Source organism: Nelumbo lutea, chromosome 1 (genome assembly GCF_056320005.1).
Source record: "Nelumbo lutea isolate HS-2025 chromosome 1, American lotus-T2T, whole genome shotgun sequence".
Classification (NCBI taxonomy): domain Eukaryota; kingdom Viridiplantae; phylum Streptophyta; class Magnoliopsida; order Proteales; family Nelumbonaceae; genus Nelumbo; species Nelumbo lutea.
The window spans coordinates 175,982,521-176,002,258 of NC_142684.1; the positions used below are offsets into that span (position 1 = coordinate 175,982,521).

The 19,738-nt window shown below is 36.2% G+C and overlaps 1 pseudogene across 1 annotated transcript; it reads left to right on the top strand.

The window, feature by feature from the left end:
- Positions 1–14,396: 14,396 nt before the first annotated feature.
- Positions 14,397–18,882, top strand: LOC148879383 (sm-like protein LSM2; annotated as a pseudogene). Its single transcript, XR_016104209.1, has 3 exons — positions 14,397–14,535; positions 14,662–14,823; positions 18,427–18,882. The product of XR_016104209.1 is annotated as a sm-like protein LSM2 (transcript).
- Positions 18,883–19,738: the final 856 nt, after the last annotated feature.

The window sequence follows — 19,738 nt, forward strand, 5'->3', positions numbered from 1 at the left end:
ACCCTTTTTTTACATGTTATATGATTCCTTGTAAAATATTATATATTAAATATAATATATTTAACGACATTGAACCAAAACTCATCGTGGGCCCGATGGCCCAGACTATAGTTCTTTTCATAGGCACTAAGCCCGATCCCGCTCATGATCACCCCTAGTTAGTAGAACTTCTTTATGATCCAACTTTTCAATTACTTTGCCAATTTCCCCTTTCTCTCACTTAAGCCAACCAAGCACTAACCCCACAAGAAAGGTCCCAATATGAATCCTCAAATAAGAAAAGAGGATAAATATTAAATAAATGAATTTTCTATGTACTAATTGAGGCATGGATAAGAAAACTAAGCGTGTAGATGGTCTGAAACATCCATGTTAGCCCCACAAGCTGCAGGTTTTGAACTTTGAAGTTCCCCACAATATAGCAGAAAGGGCTTTCAATTTCTAACATTATTTTAGAAGAAAGTAAAAAAAAAAGTAATGTGAACAGCCATGAAATCATTTGATTGCAATGTGAACTGCCATCCTCCTCCATGGGGCCTGCACTCTTCTTTCTTAAAAAAAGTAATCCAGAAAGCCCAATTGCAAGTTTAAAGGAAAATGGTTCCATAAAAGGAGCTTTTAGAGGGATCTTTCACATGCCCTCATGAAATCACAACCCTTTTCAGCATTGATGGGTAGCTATTTTTGCTTCCTATGACTGGTTTGAATATGGTCCAAACTCTTCTTTTGATGATGGGAGAATCGTTATAGGTAGGACCCGCCAACCTTTACCTTTTTCAAATGCGCCACATGTTGTAGACAATCATTTGTGCATGGAATTCAGAGACTACAAAAATGAAGCCCTCTTTCAAATCCTACGAATGGTCGGCATGGAGGCTTTTCCACCTCGGGCCGCCACGGCCCAACACAACATGGGTCGTGCTAGGTATGGCTCGCTCACCATGGTAATCGGGTTGGGCCAGGTTCGGTTCATACCCTATGCCGTGTCGGGCTTAGGTTTTGAGGCCGGTAGGCCGATAGGCATGCATGACACGAAAGAGTGGGCCATGTTGGCATAATCCATGGCCCATATGTCAGCCCGGCTTGACACGAATCTGGCATGTGCCAGCCCGTTTGAATAATATAGCTGTACGGGACCCCTAACAACAACTAATTTTTACTTCTTTGGAGAGTTTTTTACATAAATATCCCCTAATGGCTATAAATAGCTAGTTTGGGGGTATTTGTGTATTTTTGGCTTTGGATGGAGGAACATTAACTTCATTGCCCCCTCAATTGCTATATAACAGTTAATATGGGGGCATCTTGGTAAAGTGATAAATACCATTTTGAAATACCAAAATACCCTTTTCAACAACTATAAAATAGCTAATTTTAAGGGTATTTGGCCAATTAAATTAATTCCAACTCCTATAAATACTCTTCCCCTCCCTTATTCTCATTACACTATCCTCACACTCTCATATACTCACATACTCACATACTCTCTTAGCCTCTTACTTCTTAGTCCCTAATTCTCAGTTTTGTTCAAGTTCCAACAAGAGAAGGCTTGCTCAAGTGTTACTACTAGGGGTGGTAAGAGAAAGACCAACGGAGTGCAAAATTGTTTAATATAAAAAATATTGAGGAAAAAGGAAAATGAGTTATTTAAGTAAAATGTAAAAGGTGGTACTAGCCATTTGGCTAGACACATCACCAGCCATTTGAGAAAGAATAATGAAAAACAATCATAACTTAGGTTTAAACTTTTTGGTAGTTTTGAATATTTACAAAGAAAATGAAGCAAGAATTAGCAAAATATATTGTACAACTTGAACAACCCTTTATATTAGCTAAATACCCTAGGCTGGAAAGATTATTATCATGGGGCATTTTATTTATGAATCATGGCTTTTACCAAACAAAAAAGAATTTTAAGTTTTACAAGACTTGAATAGCCACATATTAGTGCAACAACCGATGCTAGTATTTTAAATACTTTACATATGATATTGAAAATAAGGTTCCCTATATTAGTTTTGATAATGCTAGTAGTTATTCAGCCTAAATATTTTAAAATCTCAATTAAAACTAATTTTAAATGGAAAAAAATATTCCATATTAGATGTACATGTCACATTTTAAATCTATGTGTACAAGAAATTTCATCTCATATTTCTAAAGTTAGAAGTTGTATTATGTAATATGTATATTAAAGTTTGTAAAATATAAAAATGATTTAAAATTTAAAAGTATTATTGATGCAATGGAAATTAAATTTAAAAAAATATTAGAAAAATATTTCTCCTTTATATTGGTTAGCTACAATATTAGATCCTAAGATTAAACAAGATGGTATACATGTTTTACTTGAATCTTATTATAGTAATACAAGAATTGATATTGAAACAACAGAAAATGAAATTAAAAAGTAAAAACTATATTGCACTCCACCTCAGAATTCTAAATTCCACTGTAAACCTACAACAATTCAAAGTTTCAAATACCTCCACCTATAACACCAATACCTGCCGTTTATTGGCATCAATTCCTATCTGCCACTTACCCCAACTGTAAGGTGGAGCTAAGATTTGTTGGGGTGGACTAAACAATAAAAACCCCAATTAAAAACTTATTTATTTGAAATGTATAGTATATATGAATCACAAATATTAGGACACAAAAGAGCTTGTACAACCTCTACTACTAAAACTACTCGTTTTACTGGTGAGATAGATAAAGCTTGGTCATTAATAAATAAAAGGCAACGATCACTTGCTAGTTTATCGGACTTCATTTTTATTTACACATTAATTTAACAAATTTCCTCACCTCTAAGGAATTACATAATTTTGATATTTTAACATAGTAAGGAAAAACATGGAAAGAATCATTCAATACTTGCTACCATAGCACCTGAACTATTAACCATTATAGTGTTTACAGTTTCATTGAAGTCTTGTTTTAGTGTAAATACCAAGGTATTGAACGACAAGATAAGTTGCACGAATGACAAAAGCCTAAAGATGTGCATATATTTGAAGAATTGGCTAGATGCAAAAGATAGATTGCAAAACAAAAAGGACATGACACTTCAACTGATGGTTCACCAGATGCAAATGATGCAAATCAAGATCATCAAAGAGATGGAGGATGTGGAACATGAAGTTGAAAAGAAGTATAAAATACTAAAGTCAATACTTTTTAAGTATTCAATAGTTATATAATATTTTTAGAATTTTTGTAAAATTTGTTTTTTATTTTTATATTTAAAATTTATTTGTGGTTTTTTCAATTCCAATGTAATTTTCAATTTTATTATATTACTTTATTCCAATTCCATTGCATTTTTTCTAATTTAATTTTATTACTTCATATATGATTAATTGTATACATTAAATTGAAATGAAATAAAATTTTGGAATATTATTTTTAATTTGTTCTCTATTTGACAATTTGCATTTTATTAAGTTTTTTTTTGTATTTTTTTATTTTTTCCAAAATATTTGTCCTTTTTACTTGGCAAATAAAGGATCGAGCCTATGGCCTAACCCAACCTAAGCCCACAGCACAGCTCGGCATGGCACAAGCCCGCCTAGGCTTGTGTTGTAGGCCATGTCAAGCTTCCCTTTTGAGGGATTTCAGGCCATGCAAGCACAACCTGCTACAGTGCAAGCAACCCATAAAATGGACTATGCCGGCCGAACACAACCCACATTTCACCTCTATCTATCATGTCCCCATGCTTAGCCATGTTCTAATAGAGACCCACTTAAACAGATAGAGATGCCAATGGGTTGAGTCAGGTCTGGATTAGGGTAGACCAGATAACTAAATGTGCAAAACCAATTCTAAACTAACAATGAGAACTATTCGGTCTAACCCAATAAGATCATTATAATTGACAAATTATACTTTTATCCTGCAATTTGAGAATAAGCCTACATGTTTGTTAAATTCACACATTTGGGCTATCAAGTATATCGTGAGAAAATAAAAGATTATTGGGTATCGTTGTAGTCTATCAATATACACTTATATAGCTATATACAATTATACATATAGGTTGTGGTTGCTATCATTGTTGCTTCTACTAGAAATTTTTGGTTTGTCAATACAAGTATTTGATAAAATAGGCTATTGTTTACATATAAAAAATCCAATTTTTACTATTAAATGCATGTACCATTGCGCTTCTTGAATTGCCAAGTATGATATTTTTATTATAAATGCCAACACCAATCCAATTCACACATTTTTTTAGTGGAAATGGTTATTTGATGTAATGCAACAAAACAATTTTTCAAAAATTTGTATTGATTAACCATAATGATTTGTTTAGTTTGTGTGAATAGGATAGGAAAATAGGAATGTTCTTCAAAGGTTCCTATTTTCCTAGGTTTGTTTTGGGCAAAATGGTGAGAAGCGACGAGAACACACTTTTCAATTTTTGGAACGTAGGGTCTCATCAAATAGGTGCGACCCCACTGAGAAAGGACTCTGACTGAGAAACTTTTATCAAGGGAGGCAATTGAGTGTCATCTTCTTTTCAGACGCTATCTTCGATAACCTTTTTTGAAGGTAAGCTCATATTTGGGTTCTTCCCGTGATTTGCGTTCATTTTTTAACCATTTTTGTCTTCTTTCATTAAATGAACTCCCCCTTCAAATCTTACTGTTGTCTACCTCCATCCTTGGTCGTCCAAACCAATTTTCATTGCTAGAAATGGCTGATCTACCATTGAAGGTGTTGTTCTTCCATATCGATCGATAGTCATTTGCATTCATTTTAACGTTGGAGCTCTAGATTTGGCTTCTAATGTCTGCCTCTTCCAGATCTGGCATCACAAATGTTTTCTCATCGATTCATTCTCTTTCCAAAACTAACCAAATCCATAACAAATTAACACAAGAAGATTGGAGTCACAGGGTCGCAGAAGTAAGCGAGCGAAGTTCAAAAGATGAAGCAAATGGAAGCAGCGACTGAGACCATCTTAAAGAAAAATTTGATCAATCATCCTCCACCACCACCGCCGCCGCTGCCACCACCACCACGAGCATAGCTGAGTTACTGGTCCTGATTAGATGAGTAGAGAATACTGTTCATAGCATGACGAAGCAGGAGATTGACAAATTTTGGAGGCAGAAGTGCATGGAGGAGGAGGATCACCTCCTTGCTGCTATCAAGGATGCAACTCGTATCAAAGCCTGTAATCTCACCGTAAGATCAAATTAACCAATAACTTCTATTTCTTCTCCCTTGAACAAATTGGTCTTAGCAACCAAACACAGGTGGCAGAGAGTTGAAAAAAAAAATCCCTTTTTCATCCCATCCCACATCTCATCATTTCTTAGCAACCAAACGGACCATAAAAGTTCTAATAGAAACACTCAAACAACAATGATACCAAATACAACCATACAACCAAGGTGATTTTAGCCCAATTACAACGGGGACACATAATGGAGACCCACTGGTAGATATGGATGCCATTCCAGTTGGCACGGATTAGTATGTTACACAAGGCCAAAGCCTATTCAGAATTTGACAAAAACTCAATCAGAGCCCAACCTATAGAATAATTGCAAAGGTTGACACTCAAAAAGAATGGTCACTTTCTTGTATTAATCAATGGAAGGGACAACCCATATATATACAATTACATCAAGACTAAAATTAGCAAGATTAAAATTAGCAACATCCTAATCAATGGAGCAAATATTCTAACTTCCTAAAACTCTATAAGCACAATATCTTTCTAAATATGTACAGTATCTCTATTACTCCCCCTCAAGTTGGAGCATGTAGGTCACGTATGCCCAACTTGCGAAGAAGAAAATTGAACTGACGTTGGCCAAGTGCCTTTGTCAAAATGTTTGCCAACTAATTGTAAGTTCGCACATGAACAGTTTCAATAGTCCGGGATTGCATGGCATCATGAACAAAGTGACAATCAACCTCTATATGTTTGGTGCACTCATGAAACACCGGATTAGCTGCAATATAAATAGTGGCACGACTATCACAATGCAATCTCATAGGTCTGGGATGTTCCACGCCAAGGTCACGTAGGACACTCTTCAACCACTTCAGTTCACACGTCGCGGTAGCCAGGGACCTATACTCTGCTTTTGCAGATGAACGTGAGACGATATGTTGCTTTTTGGTTTTCCAGGAAACAGGAGACCGTCCAAGCATCACAAAGTATGCAGTCAAAGAGCGTCGTGTCAAAGGACAACTAGCCCAATCGGAGTCACAATAAGCATACAGTCGGAGATCACTGTTGGCACTCAAGATGATTCCCTGTCCTGGATTCCCTTTGAGGTGTCAGACCACCCGTAGAGCTGCATCCCAAAGTTCTTGTCGTGGTTGTTGCATAAATTGAGCCAATATGTGCACAGAATAGCAAAGCCCAGGTCGTGTTATAGTAAGATAGATCAATCTTCCTACTAGACGTCGATATTTTTCTGGGTCATCAAGCAACTTCCCATCGGCCAGTGCGAGCCGATGATTTTGTTCCATGGGCAGATGAGCCGGTTTAGCTTCCAGCAATCTTGTTTCAGAAATAATATCTAGTGCATACTTTCATTGACAGAGATAGATGCCTTCATCTCCTCTAGCGTCTTCAATGCCAAGAAAATACTTCAACAACCCAAGATCTTTCATGTGAAAGCACAGACTCAGATACTGCTTGAATCGATGTATCATCTCCCCATTGTTTCCTCCCACAACAAGATCATCCACATATACCAAAACACAGAGTGTAGCTCCTTCCTTATGGTAAGTGAATAAAGAATAATCTGAGTGTGATTGAGTAAATTTATACATTTTCAAGGCTGTGCCCAATTTGGCAAACCAGTTTCTAGGTGTCTGTCGTAATCTGTACAAAGATTTTCGCAAGTGACATACCTTTCCTGGATGTGTAGATGAAAAATCAAGCGACAATCGCATGTACACCTCTTCTGCCAGGTCACCATGTAAAAAGGCATTATGCACATCCATCTTATGAAGCTCCCACTTTCGTGCTGCCGCTACAGCAAAAAACAAACGAACAGTCACCATCTTTGCTACTGGAGCGAAAGTCTCATTATAATCTATCCCATCCTTCTGATTATTCTCTAAAATAACTAATCTAGTCTTGTGTCTTTCAATCGTTCCATCCGAGTTATACTTGGTCTTGTACACCCATTTGCACCCGATCGCTTGCTTCCCGGGAGGCAACGTTTCAAGGGTCCAGGTGCCATTACGCTCAAGAGCTTCAATCTCCTCCTTCATTGCTTGTCTCCAATGTGGCTCACGAATCTCTTCTGAAAAATATGTGGGATCTTTCCCTGTAATTATAGATGCTAAGAACCGTCTCTGTCTCAAGGAAAAGTTAGTACAAGTCATGTAGCGTGCAATAGGATAAGACACACCTGAGGAGTGGCACGGTGTGGCATGATCAGCGAGGGGGTCGTTGATGTGTTGCACTATGTGGCATACATAGTCCTTTAGCTTCTCAGGAGGACGCCTTTCCCTACATCATCGACCAAGTTTTTCACCTTCACTGTTCCTTTCCAAGTTCACGTTGTCCCCTCTCTGTTCATTAAGAGCCTCATTACTCCCCCTTGCTTCTGGAATTAAATCTTCTTTAGGAGTTGGTTTACCATTCGAAGTATTTGCACTGTCCAGCTCATGAAAATGTACATCATCATTACAGACAAGTGACTGCTCGATCACACCGGTGTTAAGAGATTCAGAGATAGCAACTTATAAGGAAAAATATGTTCAGAGAATACACCATTACGGGATGCGAAGAACTCATTTGTATCCAAGTCATAGAGTCTCCATCATTTCTTACCAAAAGGGTACCCAACAAAAACACACCTTCGACTTCAAGAACCAAACTTAACTTTGTCACGCCCTTGATAATGAGCATGACATAAACACCCAAAAACACATATATTTGTAAGTTGGTTCCTTCCCAAACAACAATTCATATGGACTATTTCCATCAAGTAGAGGAATTGGAGTATAGTTAATCAGATATCCTACAGTCAACACATATTCACCCCAAAAACTTACAGGTAAATTTGCCTGAAAACGCAGAGCACGTGCAATATTCAGAATATGGCGATGCTTGGGTTCCACCCTACCATTTTGCTGAGGTATCCCAACACATGATGTTTGGTGAATGATGTCATGAGTATCACAATAATTGCTTAAGACTACAAATTCTGACCCATTATCACTCCTTATCACTCGTACCTTACTGTCAAATTGAATAATTACCATAGCACAAAATTTCACAATGTTAGCACTAACTTCACTCTTTTCTGCCATCAAATAAATCCACACTGCCCATGAGTAATCATCAACAACGGTAAAAAAATAGATAGCACCACATGAAGCAGGAGTACGATATGGTCCCCAAACATCGCAATGAATCAAGGCAAAAGGTGCAGAAGCTTTATTATTGCTTAAAGAAAACACATCACGGGTTTGTTTAGCTCTTAAACAAACATCACATAACTTACAGTGTGTTTCTTGACTAGCAATTTTATTTTTAATAGTAGGAAGTAAACTAACAACTCGTTTTGAGGGGTGTCCCATTCGCCTGTGCCACAGCTCATATGAGTCCACCTTCGCCAATCTGCATGCACTAATCCTTGCCACACAGCGCCAAAGATAGACCCCATCATGCTTCTCACCCACACCAATCACTGTCCTCGAAGTGGGGTCCTGCATTACACACATTTTGTCAGGAAACGTGACTATACATTTTAATTCATCGATAAATTGAGATACAAATATCAAATTGCAATTCAAGTTGGGAATATATAAAACATGTTTTAAGATAAATCCTTTCCCAAGCTGCACTTCTCTTTCTTGCAACGCCATCATATTCTCTCCGTCAGGAAGTCCAATGGCACAAGGAGGGATTTCACGCACATTCTTCAATAACTCCAAATTCCCGGTCATACTGTGAGAACATCCCCAATCTATCAACCACATTTTCTTACCCGTCAATTTCTCTGAAGTGGATTCATTGTGTGAATTGATCACTGCCATTAGCGTTGTCCACTGTTCATCATTAAGCCTGGGAAATCCAGCTTTATCGCTAGCCCGGACAGCAACAGTAGTGGTGCTGGCGCCGTAACTTCCTGGTGTCTGGACAACATTGGCAGCCGCTGTACCAGGCCCTCCTCGACCCCTTCCTGTTCCTGTGCCTCGACCTCCTCGTCCCCCATGACCACCAGAACGACCTCCTTTGCCTGCAAACCACCAATCTGGGTAGCCCACAAGTTGAAAGCATTCAAGCACCTCATGTCTAGATTTTCCACAATGAGAGCACATCTTCTCATCCTTGTTCGGTGCTTTGGCTCTATTTCTAGTTTGCATAGCAAATCCCACAGCATCTGCTCGTTCTTCAAGTGCTCGAGCCACCGTTTTGTGTCATTCTTCTTGCACAATTATTGCATGTATTCGGTTCAATGAAGATAAAAGATCTATACTCATCATATTTGATCTAACAGTGCCATAAACTGCACTATCAAGACCCATGAGGATACTCCCACATGGTTTTCATCTTCCCAAAATATGCGGATACAGTCATACCCTCTTGTTTGCAATTGGCCAAGTCACTCTTTAATTGGTGAATCCACAGATCATTCCCAATGGCAAACTGTTCCCGAAGATCCTCCCAAAGTTCCTTTGCTGTCTCCATATGGGAGATTGTAGATCGTAGCCCTGGTTCTATGGTATTGAATATCCATGCTACCAACATGGAATTCACACTATACCAATCTTCTAATTCGCTAAGATTGTCACCAGGTTTCGTCATAGTTCCTTCAAGAAAAACCAGTTTCTTCTTCGCCCAAAATGCGTTCTTCATGGCTTTGGCCCATTCGTCATAATTATCGCCTTTCAAAACAATCGGGGTCACGACCAAGCCGGGGTTGTCATGCGAACCGAGATAATAAGGGGATTTCGGATCAAGGGTTGTTGTTTCGCACCATGGCCAACCGCTCCTTCTCCTTTGTTTTTGTCAGCCATGGTGTACGTATGGCTCTGATACCATAAAGAATAATTGCAAAGGCCGGTACTAAAAAAGAATGGTCACTCTCTTGTATCAATCAATGGAGGGGATAGCCCATATATATACAATTACATCAAGACTAAAAATAGCAAGACTAAAATTAGCAACATCCTAACCAAAGGAGGAGCAAATATTCTAACTTCCTAAAACTCTATAAGCACACTATCTTTCTAAATATGTATAGTATCTCTATTACAATCAAGTTGCACACCTATTGGCAACCCTACAAAAACCCATTCAAACAGAATATATAAGAAAAAAACTACTAAAGTGAAGGGTATCCAGCATTACATAGAGGAAAAATTCTCCACGTTTGCCAACCAGCATAAAGGAACCCCCCACTAAAGAGCCTTTTAAACAAATATAACAAACTGTTTTGTTGTTAGATTCGAGTTTCCAACTTAATTAGATTGTTAGTGATTATCTTAAACCATTCATTAATGAGACTTAGAGCCTAGTCTTGGCTAATTAGCTGATAGTGATGCTGTAACACAAAGGGTTTGCACTCTGCAGCATGGAATCGTAATCACCGTCTTTGTGACAAAGAAAAAAAAAAGAGTGGACGTGAAAAGGATCATTGCATGTGCACCATTTGAAATTTGAACAAATTTCAACAATGCTTCATAACACACACTCGTAATCTTTTATAGGCAAATTAATAATCCTATTCACTTACATCTTTGCCTTGGGTTGTATTTGGCTGTACACAAAGAGAAGGAACTGGATGATGATTTTCGAACTGACATCTGTTGTAATCATCATCACACAAATTCTTGTGATTGTGATGGAATTTATCCTCCATCTGTTAGTGTACATCTACATTTTGGTTAAATTGTTGCCTTTTCGTATTTGATCGGGCGGATGCAAATTCATGATATTCAATAAGAGAATGAATTATTTTACTAATTTTGTCAGCTTTGCTGATTCGACCATAATACCAGATAGCCAGATATCTTAAAAACTTGTGACCATTCAATTAATATCATAAATGTGATAACTAGTTAGGTGCTATTTATCAAAATTAATGAGTGGATTTTGACTGGTCAAAGCTAAAGTTTTTTTTACTATCATTTTTTTTTCAGTATCATAACTTTTCTTTTTTTCAGTATCATTTTTTGGGGTAGAAAAGAAGAGTTTCATGTGTTGTATTTCTCTGCTTCAACCATTGAGTTAGTTCATATGCTACGTGGACTTGCATGACTTTGGAGTAGTGTTTTCAAAATCGGACCAGACTGGACAATCAGACCAATCGGTATTGTTTCATCCTAAAACTGTTATTTGGCAAAAAATCATTGATTTAGGCAGTTAAATCGTTGACCTAGACAACTGTTTTTGGCAGTTTTTTAATTTTAATTTTATTTTTTTGTCAGAGTGGACCTTCTGTTTGGACAGTTTCCTGTCTGGTCCAGTTTTAAAAACCTTGGTTCCAAGGGTTGATAGGGTATTATGTACACAACCTAAGAGCATAAAAACTCGCTAGTTATATATTAAGAATATCTCTCCATGAATTTAGCATACAAGTACATAATAGACAACTGGATGTTGTATTCTCAGGGTGCCCAGGTTTCCTACTCACTCTCTACCCACAAATCCCAAGTAGTGTATATGATATTTGCATTGAAGAGATCCATGTTCCCGATGGGTATTTGAGTATTTCATAAAATATTAAACTAAAGAAAACACATAAAGAAGTTTCCCTTTACATGTATAGTCTTAATCAGATTTGGTTTTACTTCAATAATAGAAATTTTGCCTTCTAAATTAAGAATTGGAGGAATTTGGATTTGGTCTTCACAACGCATTGGGAACATTTTGCCTGTGAGAACCTATAACAGAAATTAATCATTCAATGTATTTGTAGCTAGATGGGTATAGATTTTTAATTTTTATTATATTTGGTTTTTTAGGAGTGAGAGTTTTCGATCAACATCAAGTGTGAGTTTCCAGGGTTTTGAATCAAATCGATAATATTTTTTTCTTTGTGAAATTCTATACATTTAGCACTTATGGATTCGTATGCATAATCCTTCATTAAGCACGGCAGTTATATCACTAAATGCATAAATACATCACAATTTAAGCATTAAATATCACTAAACAAAATAACCTAAGAAATACAAAAACAATTGGAAATCAATAGATAAATTCATCATAATTTAAGCACCACAATGAAGTGATATTATTAAGTATATAAATGTACCATAATCAATAATTATTCAATAATTTTTAATCATTAATTTTTCAGTAATTACAGATCCAAATAATTAATTAATCCCTGATAGATATTAATCAATTTTCACAAAAATACATACATTAAATTACTGCAAATCAATAAATAAAATTCAAAAAATGCATTAAATTAAATTCTAGAAAATAGAATGTTGAGAAATAACAATAATTATTGAAAATTTACCATTAAATAACAAACAAAAAATAATAATTTAGTGTTCAATTAGAATAATTTAATTTCAGATAAATTAATAGTCTATTCTTTAATAAATATTAATCAATGATTTCAGTAAAATCAATTTATTTGTTGCAATCTCAATATATTTTGTGAATCCTATTGACCTACATTCCTATCTACATTTTTGTTTTCATCTTTCCATCTATATTATGTTACTTTCATCTAAATTTTTGCTTCTATCTATATTATGTCAATTTCTTGATTTCCATCTATATTGCACTACTTCCCTTAGTCCTTGTCACATGGCCTAATGAGAATGTTGGGTAGGGAAGCCAAGGTATTCATGGGAGAGGAATGACTTTACATCCAATGGAAAGGAGAGGAGTGGAGAGAGAGGGTATTGACTTAACTTAATGGGAGGACTGGGAAAGGAGAGGCATGCATGCTAACATGGATTGCTTAGCTTATGTATATAGTATAAGGATATTATCTAAAGCTCACCATGACTTTTCACATTTCTCTTAAAACTCACAATGACTTTTCAAAACCTTCAATGTCAATGAGTTTTATTGTTTAAAACTCATATTTCATTAGATTTTTGTTCGGTCACTACTAAGTGATTATTAGTTATTAACAAAAGTTGTCCACATAAGCATTTAAGTATTTTACATAACCAAACTACTCCTGAATATTCAAGATTATTAAAATAGTAAGTGTGAATGTGCTTTTTGCATGTGACAATTTTTTTTTATGATGATAGTAAACAACATGTTTTCAAAATTTTCTACAATTTTTTATATTTATACATCTATCAAAATTATTTTTATTTACCACTTGTTTTTGTTTAATATGATAAAATATATGATATTAGAGATGTGTCAAAATGTTTTCTACATTTTTTTTATATTTTTTATTCTTATGTGTGTTTTCATATATATATTTTTAATTATTATTATTATTTAATTATGACATAAAGGGTTTACACATTTGACCTATGAGGCTGAATTGTTGACTCATCACCAAACAAGAAAATAATTCCATATTTTTGGTTAGTTTTAAATTTATATTTTATTTCTATTGTCAATAAAACAATAATTCTTTGTAACACTAATATTTTGAATATGATCAATTAATAAGATTTAATGAAAGAATGAGGATAATTACATTGTGTGCCCTCACAAAGTCACAAACTCACGATTAGAGAGGGATCAAATTCAGAAATAGGGGTATTCTAGTCAAGAATAAAATTAAATAAATGTTAATGAGAGTTAATACCTTAAATATAAGACTTAAATGAAAGGGATTTGAATGAGGATAAAAGTGGTTGTTGAAATTACATTTCTATCCTTACAATGAAAGATGGACCAAATTAAAAAATTGAGATATTTTAGTCAAACAAAAGTTCCACACTCTATTCACACTTTTAATACTAGTATAGGTTATATATATGGATTGGGCTGGTGTGAGCTTGAGACCAAATTAGGAATACTTTTGTTATAAAAAATATTCAATAAGGATGGTTGGCCATTTAGGGGTAGTTTGGTTATGTAAAAAAATACTTAAATATGACATGAATGATGAATGTGAGTTTTGGATAATAAAACTGAATGACAGGGGCTTTCGGTTAAGTTATGATAAATTTAAGAGAAATGCCATGTTATATTATTTATAATTTCAAGCGGGCCTAACATAACATCTAAGTCCAAGCCCAAAAATTTGTGGGCCGGACTTCTCGACTGATTGCCGTCTTCACTCTTCACCCTCGCCCTCGCTGGCTCCACATCCCCAACTTCAAGTTTGCATAAGCAGAGAATAACCTCGGATTAGAATCATTTGCCCATGATGCTTAGGATCTTTGATACTGTTCACGTCTTCAAGATGTAGCTTATCAATCCCCAGACAAAATCAAACGGTTCTTGCACAGTGTTCATAATCGCATTTAAGATGGGGGCATTCCTTTTCCAACATTCCATCATGTTTGTTATGACCAATTTAGGAGTGGGCTAGCAGAGCAAACAGAGAAGCCTTCGACTCTTCGTTTTCTTTTAAATTTTCGGAGAGACGAAAGATGGTAAAGTCTCCTTGAAGTCTTATTGAATTGTTTCAATTCATCTGATCTTATCGTGTTTTTTCCCCTTCTCTTCATGGGTTTTCTTGTTTTTTAGTTTGATCCTCATTTGTTTCTTTACTTTTGCAGTTGTTCTTCTTCTCGTATTTTAAGGATTTGGTTGGCAGAGAAGTGACGGTCGAATTGAAGAACGACCTCGCTATTAGGGGGACTCTGCATTCTGTTGATCAATATCTGAATATTAAGCTCGAGAACACTAGAGTGGTTGATCAAGAGAAGTATCCTCACATGGTATCTTCGTCTCTCTGATCTTTTGGGGATTCCACTTTCGTTTCCCATTTCGTTCATTGGGTTGCTTTTGACAAAGTTGATACCGAACGTTGATGGTTTGCATACTTCCTAACTTTTAGTTTCTAAAAGCAATCTCAGAATCATGATATTGTCAACAGAATTAAGTGGGTTCCTGTTCCTGAGTGAGCGCCATATGAAAATCTAGGTCTAGGGTTTGAGTTTCTGGGTGCAGTAATTAGTATTTTCTTGATCACTAAAATGGTCAAGGTGTTTTTGTTTTTTTAATTGATGAAGTAAAAGAAAGCCCCTTTGTTAAGTTCTAACAGTAGGGAATACAGACTCAAACAACATTTAGCTGACAAATCAGAAAATACGGTAATTTGATCTTTTTAGAGATTGGGAGTTATGGTAATGGTACTTTCAGAACATTCAGAGTTATGCCGTTGATTTAAACATGACGAGGAATACGAATGCAATGAAATGTAGGTTCATTGTTGAGGACTGAAGATGCTGTTTCTGGGTGTTGTTGACACCTAATCAATTGGAAGAGCTATGGTACAAGGCACTGTTGAAAATTCACTGTTCTGAGAAGTGTATGGTTTAGACTTGTCGAATTGGATACTAATGCTTTCCCAATTTCTGAAAGGAAGGACACGTGCGAAACTGCGAATGGATGGGTACTTAGGGTTTAATTGAAGAAATGTTATATACAGGCACTGTAGCTAGGCTCTTTAAGTTTGCTGCCTAGGTTTTCTTGAACATTGTAGGTCTAACTTTACAGGGTATGAGCTATGAAGGCTTCAATTTAGAATGGTATTAAGTTGATAGTGGATATATGAGTGCTGATAAAAAAGAGTGATGTCTAGTCAAGTGTTCTAATTTGGAAATCTAATGTCAAGGCTTTTTGTTATTGATGAGAATGTTAAGGGATTTTAATTTGACATATGGAATTCTAATATAAATGCACAGAAAGAATTCTTCTGTAATTTGCATCGAAAACTATTTTAATTTGTGGTAAAGTAGTTCATCGTTCCTACCTCTTCCACAGGCTTTGCTAGGCCAGGATGTAAGATGAAAGACTTAAAGGTCTTTTACCTGGAGATGAACTCTCAGTATGTGGTATTAATGTGCATCTAAGAATATTAGGGGAAGAGGGAGGAGCAATACTATGGCAGAGGTAGGAAGCAGGCGATTTAGTGCTCTTATCAGTATGGATGATTGTTGTTCTTGTTGGACTGGTTCTTTGGATCATTTTGTGTATGGCCATTTGGAGGTTTCAGAGTCGCCTGAATTGTGTATGTTGAGTAGCTAGTATTTTGGTAGGGTTGTACATCTGGATCTGAGTGGCTTTCTTCTATTGTGGACCGCTCTCTCTGTTTTGTTTTCTCTTTCCTTTTCCTTTATTAAATTTTATTTTTTACTACAAAATGTTGTCCATATTTTTTTTTCGAATTCTAACACTATATATCCATAAAAAGGTCTACAACTTTATCTCTGTTACTTAATAATGGTTTCGAAAAACAATGACAATATGACATTTGTTGCTATATTAGTCATTCATTTATGTCAACTAAGCAAGTAGATAAAGGAAAATGTAATGTTGAAGTGTCCATCAAGAATCCATGAAGTGCTTGACACAGACACTTCATCCACTTAGGAGTCCAAGCATGCGGCATTGCTAAAATAAAAGAAAACAAAATAAACATATGACTTATTATGGTTCAGTGTTGTCAATGCAGTGAGGTAATGGGTAGTTGTTTTGGCCTCCCTAGGGCATGTGGTGGCCGGTCAGCTCCTAGGCACTGATTAGTTAACCACAAAAAATAAACATTCTAAATTTAAGATTTTTATGCAATATATGTTAATACAGATATTTAATATGCAATAAAAGAATGATATCATACATATAAAAAAAAAAGAACGATATGATACATCTAAATCCAGAAACACAAATTTGAATGGCATAAGAAAATGAAGTAAAACAAAGATAAAGAGAAGCAAGAGGACAATGCACACACAAATTTACGTGGTTTGGCTTATATAAGCCCACAGGCAAAGGAGGAGCAGAAATTACTATATAAAAACAATGATAAAGATTACATGTTGTGCACAACCTCTCTCACAGAAACCCTAAACTCCAATACACCCAAAGTCTCAAACTCAACTTCTCTAGAAAGCCAAAGATGCACAAAAGAGAAAACCCCCAAACAACATAATGTATCGTATTCGAGTCGAACCCATAAGCTGAATATGGATCAGTGCCATACTGCCCGGGGGCTCTACCCCCACACCCCCATGGTGGTTAGTGGTGGGCTATGGGCCCTATGCTTTATCCTAAGAAAGGCAATGGGGCGGGTTCGGGGCGGGGTCATATTCCCCATCCCCGACCCTAATTCTGAAATTAACCCCCATCCCCGTCCCCGATCCCCACCAGGGATAAAATTTGTCCTCCATCCCCGATCCCCGACGGGGATGGGTTCCCCGTGGGGACCCGATTCCGAATCCCTGAATTTTTTTTAGATAACAGTATTTTTTATGAAAAATAAATGTACTTAAAATAAATAAAATTTTAAATTATAAATAATGTTTTAAATATATTTCAATATATATAATATAAATAATATAATAATATATATTTAATATATATATGTATATATATATATATATATATATATATACATAATCAGGGGCAGGGCGGAAACCTCAATCCCCATCCCCGACCCCAATCCCCGTCTCCGTCTTTGTCCCCGCCCCACCAAAACAATCCCCATCCCCGAGCCGATGGGGTCGGGGAAGTTGGGTCCCCATCAGGGATGGGAAAAATTGCCATCCCTACTATCACCACAAACCACTATGAAAATTTATCTTCAGGTTTTTCTTAACTTGGTTCATAGTGGGTCATGAAAGGGTCTCAATAAAGAATTTTAGGCACAAACACAACATATACTTTTCAAAGAATGACTACACTTTGACCACTTGATGTGTTCTCCCTATTTCATCCTTTATCTTATGTGGTTATGCCTTGTCTTTATTTCATATACCATCATTCAACCACATGCTACCACAACTGCTTGATGCTACTAACGTGCATATAACAAAACATAGGTATATATGATATAATTTCATGTTGTTAGAGATAAAAACAGAGCAAATAAGAGTTTAAAATAATTTTGTAGTTGGCTTAGTCAACCAGGACGATGGACCTAGTTGATCTAATCAATGCTTAAGGCGACCACATGATGGTGACCAACTAACTAATTAGTGATGCAGTCAGTACGCCCTTGATTGATTAGTTGGTTGACCTGTCAATGACTATTATGAGCATGAGACTGACCTCTTTATTCTCTTACTGTTGGTTCTGATGTATTTTCGCCAAGTCTAGCCTTTTTCTACCTAGCCTGACGTGGGTGGGTTAGAATTGAACAAAATTAGATTTGATCACATCAGGTTAGAAACATGGGTTGAAGGTTGATTATGGCTTGTATGATTGTATTTCAAACCCATCCTGAGGCAACATCCTTGATTTCATATAGGTTTGAATAGCTTGATTATGTTGGTCATGTTGGGTGGCAGTTGATCATCTCTCTGTGTTCCAATTTGCAGCTTTCAGTGAGGAATTGCTTTATCACGGGATCGGTGGTGCGATATGTTCAGCTACCTCAGTCGACATTGAACTTCTTCACGATGCCACAAGGAGAGAAGCTCGTGATGGCTGATAGTTAGTTTCTGGCCAACTTTTGTGCTACTTGGAAGGGGAGAGCATTTATCAAAAGAAAAGACGGGCAGTCAGGAGAGGGAGGGCTGTCACGTCTGTGGATCTGCTTACATCAATATCTGGTTTTGATATTAACGAGTTTGCTGACATTTTACGTAACTTCTGATATTCATAAGTGCCTGGATGATGAGAAATTCTATTCTGTAGGCTAAGGGACCCACTCATATGTGTCCATATTTTGATAAACAAGTCTCCGCTACAACTAGTAGTGACCTTACCAACCAGCCAGTTGGCAGTTGGCACTTTGCAAATAGTATTAGTTTGTGTTTGGCAAATGATTTCAATTCCTGTTTTTCAGGGTCAGAATGATGTTTGGCGTATCCTGTTTCTTCAAATTTATTTTGTAATTGACAACGACAGGGGTTTTAGAGTTTTTGGCGGATTGAATATTTAACAAAATCACCTATACTATATTTATAATTGACAATAATAATTAGAATGAAAAAGCAAGCAAAATAGCAGAGATTAAAAAAGGCACGTAAATTCATTAGATGTTTTTCAAGAAAAAAAATCATGTAAAATGATGCATGGTTAACCATAACAAAGAATATACCAAGATGAATTGGAAACAGATCAGAAATCGTAGTGTTTTGGGTTATGAATCTACTACAAAAAATCAATGTTTTAAAATCCGACCAAGAAGGGTAAATTACAAAGGCGTGTATTATGGAGTCCGTGACAAAGACTTCCCTGTACTATGACTATGAGACAAAGACCCCTTTTGACCATTTAGTCACATGGCAGAATGCGTTAAATTACTAAAATATCCTATTAAAAGACTTCCCTGTACTATGACTATGAGACAAAGACCCCTTTTGACCATTTAGTCACATGGCGGAATGCGTTAAATTACTAAAATATCCTATTAAATTTTTATATTTTCTTTCTTTGCCCCTTTTCTCTTGAAACCTATTTAACCTATTGTTTTTCCTTTCTTTTCTTCTTTTCCGCTCCCTCATGGTCTTCTCTCATTCTTTCTCTCTCTCGACTCTCTGAACGGAGGAAATATTATTTTCTCTGTAGTCTTGTCCATATATTCAGGTGATAAGGCTAGATCGACAGTTGGCTGCACCCCATTCCCATTCGTTCCATATCCATTCAATAATAACATTAGAAAATCGTAAAAGCCCAAAAACTTCA